Source organism: Podarcis erhardii, assembly GCF_964252035.2.
Source record: "Podarcis erhardii genome assembly, chromosome: 5".
NCBI lineage: Eukaryota > Metazoa > Chordata > Lepidosauria > Squamata > Lacertidae > Podarcis > Podarcis erhardii.
In genome coordinates, this window is record NC_138509.1 from 25,965,185 (window position 1) to 25,987,788 (window position 22,604).

General features: G+C 42.9%; 2 long non-coding RNA genes across 2 annotated transcripts in view; both read right to left on the minus strand.

Annotated features, from left to right (window-relative positions):
• The window catches only part of LOC309341641, a 63,725-nt gene that overhangs the window by 11,100 nt on the left and 30,021 nt on the right, over positions 1-22,604 (minus strand). Inside the window, exon 2 of the long non-coding RNA XR_014156483.1 lies at positions 3,114-3,172. This is a non-coding gene — a long non-coding RNA (uncharacterized lncRNA). The remainder of the gene's footprint in view (positions 1-3,113; positions 3,173-22,604) is intronic.
• On the minus strand, positions 14,934-17,696 carry LOC309341668. The gene is made up of 3 exons (XR_014156517.1): positions 17,504-17,696; positions 16,576-16,723; positions 14,934-15,189 (listed from the first exon to the last, which is right to left on the minus strand). It is a non-coding gene; the product is annotated as an uncharacterized lncRNA (long non-coding RNA).

Genomic DNA, 22,604 nt, shown 5'->3' on the forward strand with positions numbered 1-22,604 from the left:
GAAGGTCGGCGGTTCAAATCCCCGCGACGGGGTGAGCTCCCGTTGCTCAGTCCCTGCTCCTGCCAACCTAGCAGTTTGAAAGCACATCAAAGCGCAAGTAGATAAATAGGTACCGCACCGACGGGAAGGTAAACGGCATTTCCGTGTGCTGCTCTGGTTCGCCAGAAGTGGCTTAGTCATGCTGGCCACATGACCCGGAAGCTGTACGCCGGCTCCCTCGGCCAATAAAGCGAGATGAGCGCCGCAACCCCAGAGTCGGCCATGACTGGACCTAATGGTCAGGGGTCCCTTTACCACACCAATCACATACCCATTTTCAAGTAGGGGTGTGTGAGGGAGACAAGAGAGATATTGCAATGTAAGATCATGCTTTTAAATAATGGGAAGGAATTCAGTAGATCTTCAGAGCACAATTCTTTCCAACAGCCCTGGGAAAGGCTACACCCAATGTGAATAATTTCTAGAAATGTTATTTCCCGAATACCTCATGGTCAAACTGCATATATTTCAAACATGCTTTTGGTTTCGGGAACTGAAACAATTTCACAACATAAGATGTGGAGCTTTTTAGCGTTACTCTGTGGAGTTGCCTGTGTTAGCAGTCCTCTTTCTCATGACTGGGGCCTGAAAACACTGACTTGGCAGAGATGTTAAACAGTCCCAGGCGATATTTAGGCAAAGCTTGAATAAATTGTGATGGAAATTGCTCAGTGTGCGCCAAGGGCTGTTGCAACCTCCAAGAAACTCGCAGATGGAAAAGACAGAAAATAATCGAATGAAACTGTTTTGTACTAGTAAAGAGCTTCAGAGGCCTCATTTGCTCCTTGCCCTTTGGATAACGGGCACAGAGTTTCAAGCTGAGGATTAACATGAAATGATGTACATTGTCCTAAATATTCATACAAACTTTCATTCCATTGGGTTCATTGTCTCCGGCTTCGAGCACACCAGATCACATCGTGTTTTCTTTTACATCCTTCCTGTTCTCAAACACAGGTGCTAAGTTTGAGCTGGGGTCTGTCCTTGAAGTGTAGAAGACATTTTATACCAAGCTCTTGGTTTTCAGTGACGACGTCACTTTCCATTGTGTGTTGTGACTTTCCTGTCTCCCTGGAAAATAGGAGCTGGGGCTCATCTTTGGAAGTGCAGCCTGCTCTCATGAACATGCACTCCCACTTCCATTCTGCCATCTGGATGTTTGAAGGAGATCTTGCATTTGTTTGTGCGTTGCATTTCCCCTTCATCTGGGTGGCCTTTGTCACAGGGTGATTGTGCAGAAACAATAGGGGCACGGGAGCCATGCATCCTGCCTTGAGCTCCTTGGAAGAAGAGGGGGATTAAAAATGGGCAAATAACAAATATGGGTGCTCGAGCAATTCCAGAGCAGGTGCCTGCTGTGCCAAACCCTGCCACTCTTGGTAGCTCCTCTTCTTCTTTGCAAAGGACCAAGGGGGCTGCTCTCCTTACCTGTGCAAAGTGCCTGAAGGAGCCTTTTTCTTTAAATGCTGTGTAGTTAAAATGTCCAGCAAGTATGGCATTCTCATGTCATCTTCCTGTTCAGCATCACTTCCTGGGATGCCCATGTGGACTCCACAACATCTCAAGAAGTGTCAACAGAACAGCAGCCAGCATGCCGAGAGTTTTGTACTGTTGCAGATGTGTGCCTGGCTAGACTTTTATTTGTAAGCCAGTGTCCGGCTTCAGGGAAGCATCTTCCTCCCTCCCTTTGGCCGTGGATAAGCAGAACAAAGCAAAAATAGTTTCTTACCATTTGAAGAGATTTTAATGATCACAGTGAAAAAACAAAGAGTCCATTCTCAGAACAAAGGTGCTCCCAATTAAGGTTTACACCCACTTTCCCCCCTGAGTCACCACCTTGTCTTGTAACCTGATCTTGCAACCACTGTTCCTTCTGTGCAGCTACCTTATCTAATCTCCATGACCTTGGACTGATCAGCTGGATGGTTTCCAGTGAACCGGAGTTTGTTAACAGTTCATTTTTCTCCTAGCTCTTCGCCACCCACTTCTTCCCAACTTTTGTCTTCTGAAGTATGTTCCTCTGCAAACCACTGTTCCAAATCTATCATGTCATACTGCTCCCGGGAAGATTCAGGATCATGATCAGGAGCAGGGGGTGGTTCCCACCATTCCTCATCTGTGCAGTCCTCTTCAGCACGGTCCCTGACAGCCAGCCACATGCAATATGCAATGTTGTATAGTTGCATGGGAGTCCCAAGAAACAGTGCTGAGCCTAAAGACTCACCCGAGAGCTTTGCTACTGGAGAAAGCAGGATGCTTTTGCTGCACTTAAAGAAAAATAAAGACCCTCCTCAGCTGTGGTGCCCTGGCCTGCATGGGTGCCTGGACCTGCACTAGCTGGTCCTAGCCAACCCCAGGCTGAGGAGATAAATCCTGGGAGAGTTGGTTTTCTGTATGAGGCTTCTAAGATATTGTTTATATGAGAGGAGGGGAGTAGTTTCCAGTTGTTAAGTGTGTAATAGCACCCCAGTTTTCCTTAGCGTCTATCAGGCCTTTTGGGGGATAGATAGAATAATTTTTGTTTACTTTTTTTGAAATTATTTAAAATACGCTGTTTCCAAGAGCTGCCTCTGTCCTTTTGTCTCTGCTGTAGCAAACCCATCAGCTGAATAAACTATCCAGAGGAAGCTGAAGGTGGAAAGGGTATACAAATCCAGACAGAGAGGGAGGCAAATGGTGTAGATTATTTATAATCTTGCAGTTTAAGAGAAGTAGAATCTCTTCTCTTCCCGAAACGCTTTCCTCACAGCTTAGGGTGCCTCTCAGATTTTTGTCCTAGTGGGAGCCGGAAGCTCCTAAGTCACCCTGGTGACAGAAAGGGTAAAGTTCCTGTGGCACAAGATTCCTGCCGAGCAGCAATAACTGGGAAGAGCCTCTGTGCATCTGGTACACATAAAAGCCAGGATCCTTGATGCAACTGTTGAATCATGGTTCTCCTTTGTGGAAATTGGCTGCAGATTGTCCCGTTTTTGTTTAATCATTTCTTCATCATATCCTGTCTCCAACCTTTTGAATGTTAAAGGCCCAGAACAGCTTTTGGAACCACGCATAGTCTTGTGGACTTTTATACTTACACAAATAAGAGCGCTGCCTGGTCTTCATTTAAAGTGACAAACATGGAAGGTTTCCAAATCTGCAAGCAATACAAAAGGAGCGCTTAGCAGGACAGGGCCTGTTCTGCGTGTGAACAACTCGAAGCTAGTAACTTTTGCACAGTGCAAAGGACACATGTAGTGCCGTTAGGGTTTTTGGCTGCTGGAGCTACATGCACACCTCTCTGAAACTTTGACTCGCTTGTCTCTGGTTTTCACTCCTGTTTTACTCCCTCTTTACCAAGGGGTGAACAGTTCAGAGCAGCCTTTCCAGCACCAATTTTCCTCTGGTAACGCCACACTCTTAATATTACTGTGTGTGTGTGTGTGTGTGTGTGTGTGTGTGTGTGTGTGAGAGAGAGAGAGAGAGAGAGAGAGAGAGAGAGAGAGAGAGAGGGAGCACAAACTCTGAAATTATTTCACACATCTGCAAGTAGAGCACAAGCGGCAGATATACATGGTATGATCTGTGCAGGCCTCAGACGCCAGCAAATTCGGAACACCCACCCAGGAAAGATGTGGGAGCATCAAGCTTCTTCTAAGCTTGTATCCACTGGTGGTCTCCAGAATGAATATTTGAATTTTTGTGAATTAGTTTTATGGCTGAGCAATCCTGCTGAGTGGATTGAAGGTGGCATTTGGAGAAAGTGAGGTGACTACCTCAAGCAGCAGCCCAAGCTGTTTCTTCAGAGGCACCTGTTCCCTCTGTTGCCACAGGTCCTGTCCTCAGCTGATCTGCTGCCTCAGATGTGGGGAATTCCACTTCACCACCAGTGCTGAAGTAAGAGTTAATGGCTAGCTAGTCCAATAGGCTTCGGAATGTAGAACTGGAGCCAGCAAGAGGTCTGACCAGCAAATACAGCATTTCATGAGCTATCAGTATGTTTTATGATTCACAGTATTTGAATGCTATTACAAGTAATCTATTAAGTACCATCATAGGCTACTAGTGGACAACTATGTCCATTCTAAGTCCTCGGGTGCCCTGGGGACCTCCATTTCCCAGAGTCCCATGGGCCTTAAGATATTGTGGTTTTAACATTCCAAGGAACAATGCTACTGTAAGGAAACATTTGGGGGAAGAGAAGGAGTTTCAAGAATTGTGAGAAGTTGGGAGAGGTGTTCAGGCCCCACTGCAGTCCTAAAAGATGCCACATTTTGGCTTGGGAAATGAGTGTTTTTTTCTTTCTGTTTGTATATGTGAGAAAGTACAGTGGTACCTCGGGTTACATATGCTTCAGGTTATGAAGCAGAAATAGTACCTTGGGTTAAGAACTTTGCTTCAGGATGAGAAAAGAAACCGTGTGGCAGCGGTGCAGCAGCAGCAGGAGGCCCCATTGGCTAAAGTGGTGCTTCAGGTTAAGAACAGTTTCAGGTTAAGAACGGACCTCCAGAACGAATTAAGTACTTACCCCGAGGTACCACTGTAACTCGTATTATCCAAATCTATTCTGAGCTGAACCAAAATAGCCAGCTATCAAATACTGCAGAATATCAAAGATGTAGGGGGGGAGGGACCCACTGGAATCAAACCTAATTGGATTTCAAATACAGGTATCAAATATTTGCTAAACGTTTGGGTATTCAGAGAATATCTGGGAAGCAAATTCCTTTCAAATCTATAAATAAACTTTTACAGCCGATATGGAAAGCCTTTTTGGCCTCCTCTCCAAGTTGCTAAGTTTCTCTGGCCCCATTATAACTGTGAGCTAATGTGACAGCAAATACTGCATTGCTTTAAAACAATTGCAGATGTTTAACACGGAGATTGCTGGTGTGGTTTTGCAGGCGACAGCAGATGGCAGAGTGTCTCCACAGAAGGTGATGTGAGACTAAGCCTGGGTTCTTCCACTTCCCTGCTGTGGTAGCAGATGGAAGTGCTGGCCAGCAAGGAGGACACAGAAATGCCATGGTAGGTTGTGTGCTTCACTGCCTTTGATGACTGGCCAGTTAGCACAGTGCGTGTTAAATAAGCATTGATGGGGTAAAGGAGATGTACCCAAGATCAGAGGAGGAGGAGGAGGAGTATATCCACCAGCTGGACAAAACAACAAGCAGTCAGACATACTGCTGCAAGTTTACCTTAGATGTGATTTGCTCCGAAGTAGCTGTGCATAGGATTGCAATCTCAGGCAATCTTTGGTGTAAATTTGCAGAGTTCTGTATGGGGGTGATACATACTGAAGTCATGAGGATATGCGTTTGTCTCGAGTTTATACTCTGTTTCTGTGCCCTCTTTCTAAGAGAGTAAAGCATTTCTATAATATTGCTAGTTTTGTCGAATGCTTTCAGTTCTTGAATCTCAGTAAGATGCTGAACCCCACTAATCTGGCACCAATAATGTCTCAATTTTAGTAGGTTTCTAATATATATATAAATTCAGTAGGTACAGATATCTTCAGGTGGGGGATCTAATATGTTTTAAAGCCCTCCCCTCATATAAATCTTTCCACCTAGCATATTAGGGAGAAATGTTTTAGCTTAGGGAGATCTAATTTTCTATATGTACAGGGTTTCTTTTATGTAGGGTTCAGTCCCTCATTTGCTGTCTGAAGTAGTACAATCCAGTAAGAGTTGTGTCATGTGAGTCTGCTGATCATATTGCTCAGATCTAAGGAACTAATGTCATGTAAATGTTTTGGGGGCTTTTTTTACTTTAATTTTAGAATACTGCTTAGGTATTTTTAATGTTGGCTCTATTATGGCACTGTTTTATTGTTTTTCTTTTGTATTTTTTATGTGCCAAGAACTTATGAGATTTTTAAATATTAAACAGTTTAGAAAGGCTTTTAAATCAATGAATTAAATCAATAGAGAATGTCTAATGTTCTCAGATCAGAGGTTGCTCATTGTGTGTTTAAATAACGAGAGTGCAAATAGTTGAAGCACAATGTCTCAAAATCTGCTGTTTTCATCAGGTTATTAACATAACATTTCTGTATCTGAGTCATATCTTGGGACAGCAAACCCTGCGCTGTGTTTTAAAGAATCTCTCACTGATCCCCAAGAGGACATTCTTGTCAGAGTAATGCAAGTGGAATCTTCAGAAAAATCATGAACCAGATGAATTTCGTCAGTGTTTGAAAATGTGCCGCACAGTAACTTTACAAGGCTCTGTTACTCCAGCTGCAGTGCTAACTAGTGGGCGGGGGCTGCTGGTATTGATTCCCCAACCCTAAGAACTGCTATTTTAAATCCTTTAACTGGAATTTACAGATATAAAGATAGACAGAGCCCCTGTATCTTTAAAAGATGGAATCCCAACAGGTGTTGGGGGTTTCCCATCTTGGCATCCAAAACTCATTGGAAGCAAGCAGGTGCCTAAAAGCAGACACCATACTTCCACAGAGAACAGTTGCCAATGCTGCCACTCTGCTTCACTTGACTCTAGCAAGCTAAGACTCAATCTAGACAAGCCAGGTGCTTTTTGTCAGCACTGATGTTGATCTTGAGATTAAACACACACCTTGTTATGACAGGGAAGCACTCTTGTTGGAAGTTCAAGCCAGTTCAAAGGTTGGAAGTGCTCCCGAACCCAGCTTTGCTCCCAAAGTAGACAGGTAGCTGCTGTGGTCAGAACAAGTCCAGACCACTGATGAGGGCTTGTTGTTCCTGCTGGTTCATTGCTGATCCTGTCGTTCATTTCAGCTAAGATTTGAGTAAAGCTTTGAGAAGTCATTCCTTCAAAAAAGCAGGACTGTAAACAAATTTTACAGTTTTCCTCCCTTGACAAAGTTACAGAAGTTTCTCTGTCAAATTGTTGCCACTCCAGTTATTGAAAACAGAACAATCTGCTAAATGTTATTTTGGGAAATGTGTGACTCCATTCTCACTGCAGAGAAACCATGACTGAAGGTGCATTGACTGGTTTTGTACATGCTAGTATGATCTATAGCAACCTAGAGTGTGGCTTCCATTGGGGCACCAATCACAGGGCTTGTATTTACATATCTATCCTTTTCCTCCGCCACATGTGCGCTACAAGCTCTCAGTAAAACTTGAAACGCTTAATCCATTCATTCACCTATTTGGAATGTATATGCCACATGCGATTTAATATAAATAGGTATTAAGTATATTGCATGTTCTGGATAGGTATAGTCAACTATTCAAGGGCAGCTTGTAAAAGGACAGCAAAATACATATTTGATGTTAGTTTTTTTCAGAAAATAATGTGTTCAGGACACAGGATAAGCTAAGCTAAGCTATTTCCCAAAGTTTTTAGAGCTTGTCAGGGGCTGTTCTCCTCACCACTACTTCTAATAAGAAGCTCTCCATGGGATACAGGGAAGGCTTCAGTTATTTTCATGCCCGAAGCAAATGTTTAAATTACAACCCTCTCTTTGCATCCTTTTAATATTATAGAAAAAGAGGTTCGAGACTATTAGGAAACATCCCCAATCATTATACAACATTAAGGTTCTCGTGTTAAAAGTTCCCAGCCATTCATCAATTTGCCCATTCACTGTGATAGGCCTGTTCACAGTATAAACAACAACATGCATTGCTTTCTCAGGAGCGGATACAGATTTTGTCTTAGGGCTCACGTTTGAAAATCCTCCCCCACCACAGACCTCTCTAAATTGAAATATCCTTGCAGAGTTGCAGTACTTATAAACACCCCAGATGATTCATTGAGGTCTTCAGATGCCAGGGTGCAATTATAATAGTTGGGGCAGAATGCGCCAGAAAGTCCTCCTGTGCAAGCCTTCGTAAGATTAATGGGTGATATGCAAAAGCACAGAATTTATTTCAATTTATAGCATTCCCCAATTCCAAAGGCTTGGAAGAGGTAACAAAAGCAACACACAATTCTTGGAAAGCACATGATTTTCCTCAAAGAATCTAGAGAACTTAACAGACTAGAGTTCCCAGGATTCTTTGGGAGTTGTGCTTTAATTGTATGGTGCATACACAGCCAACATCAGCAAAACATGATGGTGTCCCGTCCCCCCCAGTTTCATTCAACTGAATCCTGAGTCCCAATGGGATAACTAGCAGCTGAATGCTTCTAAACAATGCCCAGATCCAAGTATTCTATTATTGGGTGCAGACAGTAAGAACTTCTCATGCCCCTGCCTTTTTGCTGTCCCTCGTGCACAAGTGGTGCCCTGAACACTGCTATCTTAAACACACTTATTACAGAGTGAACCCCATTGAAAATAGTAGGGTAAACTGGGTAAACATGTGTAGGGATTGTTCTGTAAGGATTTGACATGTCAGGTACCATAGTGATAAGCGGCGGCTCACTCAACACCTTAATTTAATTAGAAACTGAGAGCAATGAAGCCAGTGGGGCAGAACCTCAAATGCAGGTGGTGAAAAATTCAGAACTCATCTGGCTGATCGTAGGTCTGTGTTTTCCTTTCCTTTCCTTATGAAAGTTCCAGGCAGCTAGTTCTGCCATTCAGGCAATGGATGGGTCTGGAAGATTCTCTACCATGTCACCCATCAAGCTAAACACAGCTGATTATCCATGTATTCTGGTTGGCAGAACCACCCATCTATTTTTATAGCCATTGGCAGTCAGCAAAATGTTAATCAAGCCCCTTGTGGGACTAGGTCCATGGTTGGTGGACTGTGTAAAGCTTGGGCTAGTCGCAAGTTGAGCAGGACTAATAATATATGCCAACATTATCTGGAAATTGACCCCTCTTGTGTTTTCATGTAGTAAGATGTGTTTCAAAGAGCTTTCCCTCTTAATATATGTATAGCTCAAGATCACAGCTTGTTAAGCCTGGGACATTTCAAACCCTTGGAATGTGGTTGATAAAAGCTTCTGTCTTCCTGACCTGGTTATTTCATTCAAACTGTGAAAGATCCAATTAATAAAGAAGCATGCCCAAAAGAAATAAACCAGGAATTTGGGGATGGACACATACCAAACAAAAAAAACCCCACCAACCTGCACTCAGCATTTTACTGGGGAATTTAATTACCCTCCAAACATTGTTCAAAAGTGTTTCACAACTGGATGCTGGCACATCTGCCTTGAAATCTTTACTAGTTCCCTTCCCACGCTAGTTTCGACTCAAAGGTATTTTGGCTTGTTTTAATGCACTGCAGGGAAACGAGAAACATCTGAAGCCATTACTCCGTGCTGTGAAATACTTAGGGCTTATCAATGTTTAACACATAGGTATGAATAATGTATTTAATATATACATCTCTTCTAGCAAGTCCTCCAAAGAGATAGTTAGCTGCAACATATACATCAATGCAATTGTTCCATAAGCAACTGGCAGCTTTCATCGAACTGATTACATTTGTGCTTTAGTTCTAACACAATGTATTGCCCAGAATGCTACATGTGCAGCTTATTTTCACATTCCTCTATTAGTCATTTTTCCAATATTTGGTATATAAGAACCTTGCTGTTGTTACATAAGGGAGCAGTTTTGGATAACGCTTGTGCACAGTTTTTGTAACAGAATCGCAAAGATACCACATTTACAAGTATTCCAGTCATTCTTTTTTCCAAACAAATCACCAATAAATAAATAAAAATCATCTCCCTACCACCACTACGGTGGAGCAACTTCAAGATGTAATCAGGGGCAGATGCCCCATTGCACAGTTGCTCTGAGCTATGCCGTTCGGCAATAGTCTTGTTCCCTATCCATTTCTCTGTTTCCCATCTCTTCTCTCTAAGAACCAACTCCAGTAATTTTAACCTTTCCTTTCCAAACAGCATTATCTTTACACCCATTCCTTCTTTATATCATTATCAAAGGAGAGAGAGAGAGAGAGACTGGGGTGTGCGCTTCATAGATTTATGTTAACATTTCTAAACAGCTAAGCTTGTCTAATATTTGTCCTTTATTGATGTGTGAAGTCAGGACATTGATATAATTAGATTACTCATGAAGCCTGAATCGAATGTAAATTACTGATCCCAAGCCTATTATCCATTTATTGTTACAAGGTCGAGCTTGGGCCGGTCATTGTCTCTCAGCTTAGCCTACCTCACAGGATTGTTGTGAGGATAAAATAGGGAGTCGGGAAACCATGAGCTCCCATGAGGAAAGATGATTTAGGAAACTTGACTTTTGTCATTGGCTGATGAGAAGCAGCCCTAGGGATCTCTAAGACCTCATGTTGTTGCTTTCGGTTGACACTGCATTAACATTTCTACTGCCTGCCTGTCCTTGTGTCTGCCCTAGTATGTATACCATACATTTGAAGCACATCACCCCCACCCCTGCCCCCCCAAAACTGTAGGTTACCCCCACAGAATTACAATACCCTTAACAAGCAACAGCTCCTGGGTTTCTTGGAAGAGCGTGTGTGCTTTAAATACCATATTTTTCTGTGTATAAGACTAGGGTTTTGTTTTGTTTTGTTTTGTTTAACCAAAACAGGAGGTTTAAAATTGGGGCTCGTCTTATTCACAGGTAGTGCTGAGGGGTGTTTTCTTAATTTGGATTCCCCCAAAATAAGGGATGTCTTTTACATGGGGGCATCTTATACACAGAAAAATATGGTATATGGTGTGCAAGCAGCCATACTAACCCATCTGCTGAACTTGCATATTTGAAAATAAGCAGATATTTTTAAAATGGAACAAGCCTCTTTCCTCCCTAGGAAACTGGCCCCATAAAAAGCATCTCTGGGAAGTGGGGAACACAAAACTACATGCCGCAGTCTCTATGTCTGAAAGTCGGCCCCTTTATTTAGAGATCTTGGAGTGTCCAACGTGTTGGAAAAGTTGACTGCTCTTGACCGGCTCCTTCTCTCATGTTGAAAGTTTTCTATGTGTAAAATCACCAATCGCCCTTCGGTGGTGCTCTAGGGAAATCGCAAGTGAGCCACAAGCCATAACGGTTTTAGAGTGATTTAATAACGTTGTTATAGAAGCATTTTGTTTTAAAAAAATTGGAAAATCATAACCATGTGAAGTCCTTGGAAAGGGACCACCGACTCTGCTTGAGGGGAGGGTGAAAGGAAGTGAGTGAACGGCAAAAGCCAGCCTTGGCTGCGAGGTGAGGGCACGGCACCGAGGAATGGGCCAAGAAAGTGCAGCGGAGGACTTTGGCCCCACATCCTGCTGTTTCCATAGCAACCGGCACTGAAGGGGGACAACAAGCGAAGCAGGAGGAATTTTTTTAATATTTTTTTTTACTGGTGAAACTTATACCCCAGGCTGGGCCTTTCTTGTCAGTCTTTCAAAACAAATTTAGTTCAGGAAGCTAAAATAAACCTCTGCATTTCAAGTCGAACAGAAGGATGAGTGAGCCAGCGAAGAAGTGCCTGATCCAGAAGATTTCGAAATTGTCCTCAACTGTGCTGACGATCTGTCCGATTGGCAGTGTAAATATGGTAGTGGAGCGGATGACGTAGCGAGGCCAGAATTAATTCATCCTTCCCACCACTGTCCTCTTTCCAAAGTAGGCAATCGGTGCTATTGGAGACAATTTTACCTCAGGCTATTTCAGCCCAGGAAAACCCAGCACCTGTTGCAGGATTTACAAGTGTCCCTATTTTCCAGGGACAGTTCCGGATTTACAGAAGCCGTCCTGGTTTCTGATTTGATCCTGGAATATCCCGCTTTTCCTTAGGACATCCCTATTTTCATCAGAGAAATGTTGGAGGTATGCAGCCCCTGAGCCAAGGAGATAAGTAAATATACAACCTTTGGAAGACATCTGAAGGCAGCCCTGTATAGGGAAGTTTTACAATGTTTAATGTTTCATTATGTTTTTATATGTGTTGGAAACTCTGCAGAGTGGGTGGGGAATAATAATAATAATAATAATAATAATAATAATAATAATAGTTATAGGATGTCCCTGTTTTCATCAGATAAATGTTGGAGGATATTCTGTTGCTGCGCATCCTTCCTCTGGTGCAATTCCTTAAGGTCACCTTTGAAGGTTACAGAGCAGCAAAAACAAAAACAAAAAAGACACTGGAGATGATGCTCTTCCACTGTAGTGTTTGAAATGGGAACTCCATGCATTTTCACCCACAGTGTGCTGCCTCACCTGAGGCCTGGCAGTGGTTCCTCAAGATCTTAGGCCCAGGTCTTTCCAAACCCTGAAATTGGAGGCCTTGTTAATTGGAAATTCTGCAGATCAAACCTGCAGCATGTGGGTCCTAAGCTCCTCCCTCTCAAGTGCCACCAAGATCCTTCCATTGCATCAGTTCGAGGAATCCACGTCTCCTGTTTGGTGGTGGCCCAAAAATGTAGAGTTAGCAGGTAAGCGCACACATAAACCATCAGTGATAGAGCAAGCACTTGAAGCAATTAATAAGTAGAGGTGAAGGTCATGGACAATTGTCAGAGTTTCCTCAGCCGTGCCTCCATTATTGGTTATTTGACATTGCTCAACTTTTTCAGAAAGCTTCCAAAACATGAATGTAAAATTCTTTCCTTATCAAATCCCCCATGTCTTCAGCCACCCACTGTAGCAGAAATGCAATCAGTTGCCTTTGTACTGATAACAAGGAGCTGAATAATAGGCCCATTATGATGGAAGAGTTCAACAACACTTTAGGTAACGCAATTATTTAGACATAATTGGCGTTTCAGAACTATGACTCACAGGGGGCTATTTTAAAATGCTTGCAAACGAATGAAACTCACGAAGCCTAGTTACTAAGTGCAGGAATAGTAATGGGTGTGCATTTTTGTTGAATTTAGTTGTGCACACAGTGAAGCTGCTTAACTTCCATTGACTACAATAGGATTTAGGCCATTTTAACTAGGTGCAGAGTTGTAACCCTTGGCGTTGATTCGTTTTATGCGTATGGGTCATCATCTTGGACAATCTGAAATCATGCCATTTGGCTGCCTAGTGGGGAAAGAGAGTCAGACTTTAAATCCATCCCTCTTCTCTCTCACACCAACAGCTGGCAGGTGCTATTTTCATTTCTCCTGTTAGGTTTTTCTCACTGGGATTGTCAGTGTTTTTATTATTCTTGTTCTTATTCCTCTGTTTTATTGTCCTCTGCTTTTAAGAAACTTGCGACTGAAAAGTACATTGTATTTCTTTGCCCTGCAGAAGAAGACTAAATTACTGACAAGAACATGCAATCCCATGCAGAGAGAAATCATGCATGCAGCAGCTTCCATTTGCCATTCCCTGCCATTCCCTGTCCAGCTAGCAATAGATGCACAAAACCTTCATCCATCGTTAAGGATGGGGGATAAATCTGAATCTGTTCACATTTAAAGGTGAACCTAACTAATCCACACTTTCCTTAAAAAATGCGTGAAACAAAATACAGACAGCCATTGAAATTCAAGCTTGTCTGAATTTTGCAATGCAGTTATTTAGCCAAGTAATGAATTGATGCTTTTGAATTCTGGTGCTGGAGGAGACTCTCGAGAGTCCCATGGACTGCAAGAAGATCAAACCTATCCATCCTTAAGGAAATCAGCCCTGAGTGCTCACTGGAAGGACAGATCCTGAAGCTGAGGCTCCAATACTTTGTACGTGGACCATTAAAAAAACAAAACATTTTCCTCCAGCGGCTTGTGTCTCCAATTTTACCACCAGTCGTTGCATTGCCAGCTGCTCCCCCAACCTCTGCCCTTCCCGTCAACATTGCCAATGTGTTTTTGTTTCTTTGGTGCCCTTGCATGCAGCTGGGAGCTCAGAACAGTCATTTTGATCATCCCTCCTCAGATGTCTCTCCTAACCTCACCACCAGCTGTTTTCATCACCACTTACCGTCGCTTCTCCTTGTGATCTCCTTTGCCTCACTGTGGCGTCTTGAGGCTTCAGAGGTCACCAGTTATTTGGAGCAGAGGAGAATATAATCTCCCATAGACAATGCCAGGAACTCGTGTTGCTTTTCAGTTTAATGGTTGCTTGAAAAGCTTAGGGAGATAAAGCTGCAAAATCTCTCCAGATCAAGACCTATATTTTGAAAGGACGCCCACTTGAGAGAAACAGATATGACCATTGTCATTTTCATATTTCCAAGAGAAGATGCTGGCATAGTCCAAAGCCAGAAGTTGATTTTTTATTTATTGTTTGTTTCTTAATAATATCTCCAGACTACCCTTCATTTTTAACTATCTCATGGTAGAATACAATAGGATAGCATTTCCAGATTAATGGACTGAACTGCTTCAAAGTGCAGGTAGATGTTTACATATTCAATCCTCCATGTTAAAAACACACACACTGTAAAAGAGGATAAAAACAGCAACAGCTGGTCTGGTTTTCTGTCTGCAAGACATTTATTTAATGCAGAGAAGAGATTAAAATCAGAATGCCCCACCTATAGCCTGAAGTAGTGCAATCTTTTCTACCACCTCATCATTCTCTCTATTTCCAGAGTTGGGAAATAAATGTAGATTCTTATGAAGCCAAAAACAGCATCAGCAATGGATTGGATGGAGGTATCAGCAAGTTTAAGTGAACTCCAAGGTTTGCAAAAGAACAAAATACTTTAGAAAATAAGGGGAGAATGTCCAAAACAACCCAGTGATGACTGAGCATGTTCATTGGCCACAGAATGAGCTGACTATTGGGGAAAGGGAGAATGGAAAACCTGGCGGGAGGGGAAATGGAATGAAGCATAATGGAGAAATTATTGCAGCTCATTATTGAGGATGCACCAGCAGGGCTACTGGTGTGGAGTGCACAATGGCCCCCATACTTTCAGTGTTTAAAATAAATGTTTGCATGTTGCTGGTCCTCTTAGCAACAAATGTTAGAACCCATCCTTTGCTTTCCCTTGCCTTCTGTAAGTTGATGCTTAGCCAGGTGTACAAAACTTTGAGCAGTGAATTTGATGAGGGCCCAGTAATAATTAGGCATGTTTACACCCCCACACACACCCCACACCCCTCTGTAGCAATCTCAAAGCTGTTAGCCAGGGTCTCCCTGTGCAATGAGAATAGAAGGGTGAAGGGGGAGGGGATGACAACTCCTTTGACAAATAAGATGTCCCGCTTGAAGAACAATGTCAGGCCTTGAAATAGTTACAGGGTGGAGTTGTGGTAGCCTGCTCCTCACCATTCTGCACATTTGTGGGCATGAAAAACAAACCCCGGCATCCAGCATCCAACACAGCTCATTCGCTGCCTCCTGGCTCAGGAAAACTGGCAAGAGAATTAACCAGAACATTCTGAAAAGTAACTAAGGAACAGAAATATCTATTTCCTTGAATTCATCAATCACAGAAACGACCGAAAATTCCATACTGAATAAATGATGCTAAATATTTGCATGGGCAAACTGACTGAAAGAAATAAATGTGAAGTGATCTATATATTTTTCCTGAACTTAATCCAGCTAAGAAGTAGTTTTAAGGTTAAGAAAATGAGATGCGTTTGGTGGTCATTTCTTTTTTCCTTATGGACTCCTGCTTTTTGTGAAAGTTATTGTATTTTGGTATGTATGAGAGACATCCAGAAAATCATGAAAACCTCATTGATTGTATTTCTAGTCCCTAAAAGTTCACTTAAGCAACCAACAACTTTAGGGGTTAAGTACCGTACTTCAGGTTTCCTCAGTGTTCTTAGCAAAATAAATGATTGATTGACATGACACAACTGCATTCCGTGTCCTCTCGCACTACTTCAAATTCACTGGCTGCCATGTTACCAGGGAAATAATGGAGTCTGGGCAGGGAGAGATGTTGGGCGGCAGCAGCTATGGATTTCCCATATTGGGTTGACCAATCCTTCAATAGCAAAGGACAACCTACTGGCCCATCTAATTATTTTAATTCTCTCATTATTGTACTGTAGCTCAACGTTAGTCAACGGGGCTTCACACTAGCATCTTGAGATCAACACAAGGGTCTCAGAAGTCATGGGACATGGGTGATAAAGGAAAGATGCACAACACTGGATTTCCAATCCCTAAATATCTGGTAGACTGTTTAGTTGATCTCATGCTCATTCCAGTGGAGGCTGGTCCATTGGTGCAAGTGGGGCACCATCCCTCCAACCCCAATCTGCCTTCAGTCAGTCCCAACCTGCCTTACTTAGTCCAGCCCAGGGGGCGGTCGTGCTCCCTGTCAGCTTTCTCCTCTTTAGTTGCCATTGTAGAACTCAACAGGGAGGAGGATGGGCGCAAAACCAAAATTAGTTGGCTCTTTGGCACCAGTTCCATCTGTTGGTTTCTCCGCCCCACCAGCCACATTGGGCACCATCCACGACTGGGCTTATTCTGTCCGCTTGAAGGATCATGTGATTATTGTGATCTCTTGCTGATACAGCCTGCTTGAAAGAAACTGTGACTTCATGCTGACATCATAATTAGTTGTGACCTCACACTGAAGCTGTTTCCCTGCAAAAGACTGGCCACTGTGATCTTCGTGCTGATGCTGCCTGCTCAGATGTGAGAGCCTGGCCCTCTATTTGGCCATCAAATGTGAATTTCTGAGTATGCACAATACTCATCCTGGACAAATCGTAACACTGCCAAGATTAGCTGCACTCAGGAAAATGCTGTGACATTGGTACATGTCTGATAGTTACCTTGTGTAAGGAAGACGCTGCAAAAAAAGCAACTCCAAAAGGCCTGTCGACTAGCATGTAGCTAGTTCGCATCTCCACTCCTCCACATGCAGCTGCTGGGTGACCTTGGGCTAGTCACACTTCTCTGAAGTCTCTCAGCCTCACTCACCTCACAGAGTGTTTGTTGTGGGGGAGGAAGGGAAAGGAGATTGTTAGCCACTTTGAGACTTCTTAGGGTAGTGATAAAGCGGGATATCAAATCCAAAACTCTTCTTCTCTTCTTCTAGTTGTGGAAAACTGAACCCAAATGTTTTCCTAAACTTTACTCCTGGAATTTAACATTCTTTCTGCTAAAGTTTGCCTCTGCTTAATCATTAACACAGGATCCAGCTTCATTTTTGGAGGATTAAAGAGGACATAACAAGAGTTGTGTGTACTGGCAATGCGGGGAACACATTTTTTAAAATAAGTGAGACATACGAAGTTGCTTATCTGTAATTATTTGTTTATCATGACCTTCTTTCTGCAAATTGGTTTTTTGGGGTGGGGTTTCTCTGGAACTGTTTGCTTGTGCTTCTTTCCAAGCCAACCTAATATATTACTTCCCCTAAGATATCGTGAGGCACTGAACTACATTCTTGCTTGAAATCCATATACATAACCTCCAATTCTTTTATTTCCCTTTCTGCAGTTGCAGCTCTGTATGTTTTTCTTATAAGTGAAGCCAAGTAAGTCTAGCAACCATAATATTACTTATTTCTGTGTTTGTCACCATATGATCTATACACTAACAGCAATCTGGACTATCTGTTTGGACATTCAGAATGGACTGGGAAGGAGAGCCAAGGGCATCACTACCAAAGACAGTGAATTTCTTGCTTTGCCATAATAATAATAATTATGATGATGTCAGCTGACCCCCATCACTTTCCCGCACCCCACAACACACCTTTTCTGATGCTACTCAGTCAAGCTTGGAACTTCTCTGTTGAACATTGCAACCACTGGGTGTTGGGCAAGTCACCTCTGCATAGACCTGCCTCACTATTAGGCAGAGGGTGATGGCTGCCTCAAGCAATGAATGCTAGCATGCCTAGAAAGAGCTCAGATTTTCTGTAGTCGCAGCAACAACAACAGCAGTAGAAACAACATGCACGTGCCCCTTAAAACCAAATGGTAGTGTCTATTCCAGATTAAACATCTAGTTTGGAAGCGCCTTTAGATCCTTCATTTGCCCCTTTAGCACCCACAACAAAATTCTGGTTCATTTCAGCTGCTGACACACGGCAAACATTTATGCACATTGAATTTTGGTCTTCTCCTTCCCATTTGTAGTTGCAATATAAAGCAAAACTTAATATTGAAAACGGGATGAGCCAAAGGGCTTTCCCTCTCCTCCCCACCTTTATATGCAATGCAGGTAGTGAAAGCCTATTTGCTGTCTTCATACTTAGAAATTTATAAAACAGAGTTCTGCCCATATGGAAAAGGAGAATTTATCCATCAGGCAGAAGAGTGCTTAAACTCCTTAAAATGCATTGCCCTTGAGCAGAGCCCCACAAAAAAGCATTAGAGTTCCCATCTGGCATGGCTCCAATGGCCAGCAAAGTTTCTGTTTAAATTCTCATCTGCTGCTATGGCCCTTGTGATGAGTTGTGGCTTCTGGTTTCCTGCCAGCTTCTGTCCTGCTTAGCGCTGTTTTGTCTTTCCACCCCACCATTTCTGCTTCCTTCCTGGCTATAAGGCTCGTTGTTTGCTTCCTGGGGCTGGAGTTGCCTTTGCTGCGGCTTGCCTGTATAGTCTGGAATCCTCCTAGACCAGGATTTCCCAAGCTGTTTTTGGACTACAGCTCCCATCATCCCTAGCCAGCTAGACCAGCAGTCAGGGTTGATGGGAAGTGTAGTCCAAAAAAAGGTGGTGACCCAAGTTTGAGAAACCCTGTTCTAGACTAGTACCAGGGCTGTCCTCACCAGAAGGAAGAATGTGGTGACTTCAACAAATCGGGGGAATGTGTTTCCTCACCCCACCTGCAGCCTTCTGTGGAAGGGTGTGTCATGTGACCTCTGCTGTTCCTCCATAATTAGCTAGCTGCCCTCAGGTGTGATCAAAGACACTCTCCTGTTGCCAGCATTTAAGTAATATCCAGTCGCTCATCCAGTCAGCTTTCCATATTACGTAGAAGGAGGAGGGGAGCAGCCCTGTTCAGGGAAGTTTTTAATCTGTGATATTTTAGTGTATTTCTGGTTTTTATGGAAGCCGCCCAGAGTGGCTGGGGAAACCCAGCCAGATGGGCGGGGTACAAATAATAAATTATTATTATTATTATTATCATCTTGGCCTTACCCCCAGGCTTCAAAATGTCTTGGGCCTAGTCAAATGTAAAGAAAGATACATAAAGAGGACTCACCACAAGGCCCTTCACTAGTCTACAAGCACACCTGAAAAGACAATAGTGAAAGCCAGTGAATTGAATTCAGCTGTCAGTTTGGTCTTTGCCTGCTCAGGATCCCCTGTTGCCTCCTCATCTTCCTTCAGCTGGGGAAGGAAGGTTAATTTTAATACCTGACAGCTGGGTGGTTGGGTCAAGTGGAAGCTAAACCACTTCTTCCTTTCTTGTGGAGTCTGGCTTTACCAAAGGAGAGACTATTGCCTCATAGCAGACTGGAACACAGAGCATCTTGAGGTAAGCTTGATCCAGAATATGAAAGAAAGTAGTTGAGCCTCTACAAGGCACTTTGTTGATTTTCTCCAAGTGGAGGAAGAGAAAATGGAGGCTTAGGTGTGGGCAGTGCATTTAGCAGGGAAGGCATACGACCACCAGTTGAACCAGTGAATGGTTCTCTCAAATGCATGTCTTGTCTTTTCACCGCAAGGGAAAGAACTACAGCATCTCTTGGGGATGATGGTGTCTCTCTTTACCCCAAGCACTGGTGGTTCAATGGAGCAGTATCTTTTATGAGGGTTGGCAGAGCAGTAGGGTTGGGTGTGGAGTTCTGGCACCATTTTCTCAGTCCTCTAGGACCACGTGAGTCCTTGTCATTTGTGTTAATATCCATTCCTTTGTGTACTTTTCCACTTCACTAAGGCAGACTAAAATCCTTGCTTCACCCACAGACATGCCTTGGAAGGGTGAGGAGTTTGTGGAAACCGCCTTTTAACCCCTCTTTGAGCCAGTCTATGCATCCATGGTTTCCTCACATGGAGTGCTCAGAATGGCTTACTTGCCATTCCTTCCACCATGCAGGCTTTGCTACTTAGAGTAGGCCTTGTTGACGCCAAGCTCACTAACTACAGACTGGCTTCCTGTCCTACAGCACTTCGTGAGGATAGATGCCTATATATGCATGACAGACGAGCCGACTGTAATGCCAAACTCCAAATAATGGAAAGTGCACCAAAGGCAAACTCTGGGATGCCATATTTATTTTTTCTTGCAGGAGAAGGGTGGCCATTTTGGGTGTCATGATCTTGTGCAATTTCATGCTGTGATTCCCCCCCCCCAAAAAAAATGTGGGTTTTTTTCAGGAATGATGCCCAAATAATGCATTTTGGGATGCTGCACAAGATCACAAACCCAAAACAATGCTTTCTTAGAGGGAAATAACAGCATGAAATTGCGTGAGAAAAAACCGGATGTTCTAGTTTTGCCAGGACACTTGCAGGGTATGGAAAAGGCAGGTTTAGCTCTCAACAATTTGCCCCTTAACTCATCTAGCATGGTCATCTTGGACCCATTGCTGTTCCAAGGATGTACCAAATTGTGTGGGAGCCTTTTCTTCCTTCTCCTAAACCTTAGCCCGCCACTCCTCCCTTCAGGGCTGGGCCAGTCTACTTGGCTCACTTTTTCTCATTTTTAACAATTCAGAGGAAGCCCCAAATCAGTTTGCTGAGGCTGGCCCACCTAGGCTGGTCTATCCATCAGTGTTGGGCTGTTTCCCAAGCCAAGACAGTGGGCTCCTAAACAGTATTTGTAAAGGGCGGGAATGAGAATTGGAGACAGGAATCAGTGCTAACAGTGGAGGGTGGGGGGCAGAAGAGTATTGGGCAACATCGTAGTGGGAGGTAACAGCCTACCACCCTCATTTTGGAAGGAAATGCTCCTCTGTTTGCTTCACTCGTTCTTTGGCATATAGCTGCAGCGGTATTTTTAATTGCTGTGTTTTCCTGACATTTATTTTCTGGTCTTGCCATCACTTCTGTTTTGCTCAGCTCTCTGTGTGGGTTCCTAACGTTGGATGCAGTTCCAGTGTTGGACTGCCAGCATTTAAATGCAGAATCAAACAGAGATACAAATGCAGTTTTACCAAGTCATAACTCCTGAAGGCATAAAGCTTTATGATGGTTAGCCAAGCACTTGACTGTGGGGGTGGTTTTACCCTTCAGTATTTCCCAAGTGCCTAGATGAATTTCTTTATAAGTGTCCATTTGAAAATACAGGATTACTTCAAAAGCCACTTTCTAAATTCTCGATCTGCTTTCTGTCAGCCTTAGCCATTTGCAAGGCTTTGGGAGGAGAATATTTTGTGTTATCTTTGGCCCTGCGGACCTTTACGGAAGATTCTGTGTATAAGCAAATGTTTCAGTTCAATGTGGTGAAGAGTGTGTGCATGAAACAAGGATGTGGGAGCTGCTGATGGCTTTTTGAAATAAGAAATAAAAAATCCTATGATTGGCAGAATACTCACAACAGGCCAATGAGGATTGGAAATTTAGAACAGAAATGGACACAGGGTAGATCTGGGTCTACTGATAGATCTCTAGGTGATTTGCAGCAGATTGAGAAGGATTTCTGGCTCCTAATTGTTTAACAAAATCTCTCTCACACACACACACACACACATGATACTGATGAAATGAAGAAAACACAGTAACCAGGAGTGGATTTTTATGTGGAAGGGCCCGGAAATTATTTTAAGTGTAACTGTTTTGCATCTGCCCCGGTTGATGGAAATTGAGGCAATAATAATAATAATAATAATAATAATAATAATAATAATAATAATAGGATCCTGCAAGCATGAAGTCTGCCCACCATGTTGTAGAAGGACTTGTGGTGTACATGCTAACCCCTGACTTGGAGAACTTGCAATTGTTCTCTACTGCAGAACCCACGCTACGGAAATTCCTTCCCAGAGAGGTTTGACTCCCCCAGCCTGAAAGCTTCTAAAACCCTTAAATCTCGCTGAGATTTTAGTGTGGGCGAAAGTTCTGCCTCCTTGTTGTTATACTGAATTGCCTTATCCTACCCTTTGATTTTAATGTATGACTTCGATTTTAGTCAGCTTCGCATTGTGTTTGTTACACGTTTTATCATTTTGTTGTGTTAGAGAGAGTTTATAAAGAAAAGGGGTGCACATATTTTGAAATACATAAGCAATGCTGAGAGGTTTTGGGGTATCAGTGTCTTTGTTTCAAATCAGACCAGACTCAATTACAGTGGTACCTTGGGTTACATACGTTTCGGGTTACAGACTCCGATAAACCAGAAATATTACCTCAGGTTAAGAACTTTGCTTCAGGATGAGAACAGAAATCATGGAGAGGTGGCGCAACGGCAGCGGGAGGCCCCATTAGCTAAAGTGGTGCTTCAGGTTAAGAACAATTTCAAGTTAAGAACAGACCTCCAGAACAAATTAAGTTCTTAACCCGAGGTACCACTGTATTTCCATTGAAAAAGATAAGGTTTTTAGACCTGCTTGAAAAGAGAGAGGTGGCATTGGCATTCCCTAAGAGCACCATTTTCTTTCTTTCTTTCTTTCTTTCTTTCTTTCTTTCTTTCTTTCTTTCTTTCTTTCTTTTTCATTCATTTATATTTGTATACCAACCTTCATCCAGAGATCACGGGGCATAAAAATACAAAATGAAACAATTATATACCATTGGTCTTCCTGACTGCTGCTCTGCCAGTCCCAGTCACCACTGACTATAATTCTGCCATGCTATTACGTTGTAAAGCACTATGCAAAGTGGCGACATCAATAATATCTATCATGTATCTGAATCCTTTATTTCCAGCTGCCCTAAAAAAAACAAGTTTATCTGAAATGCTT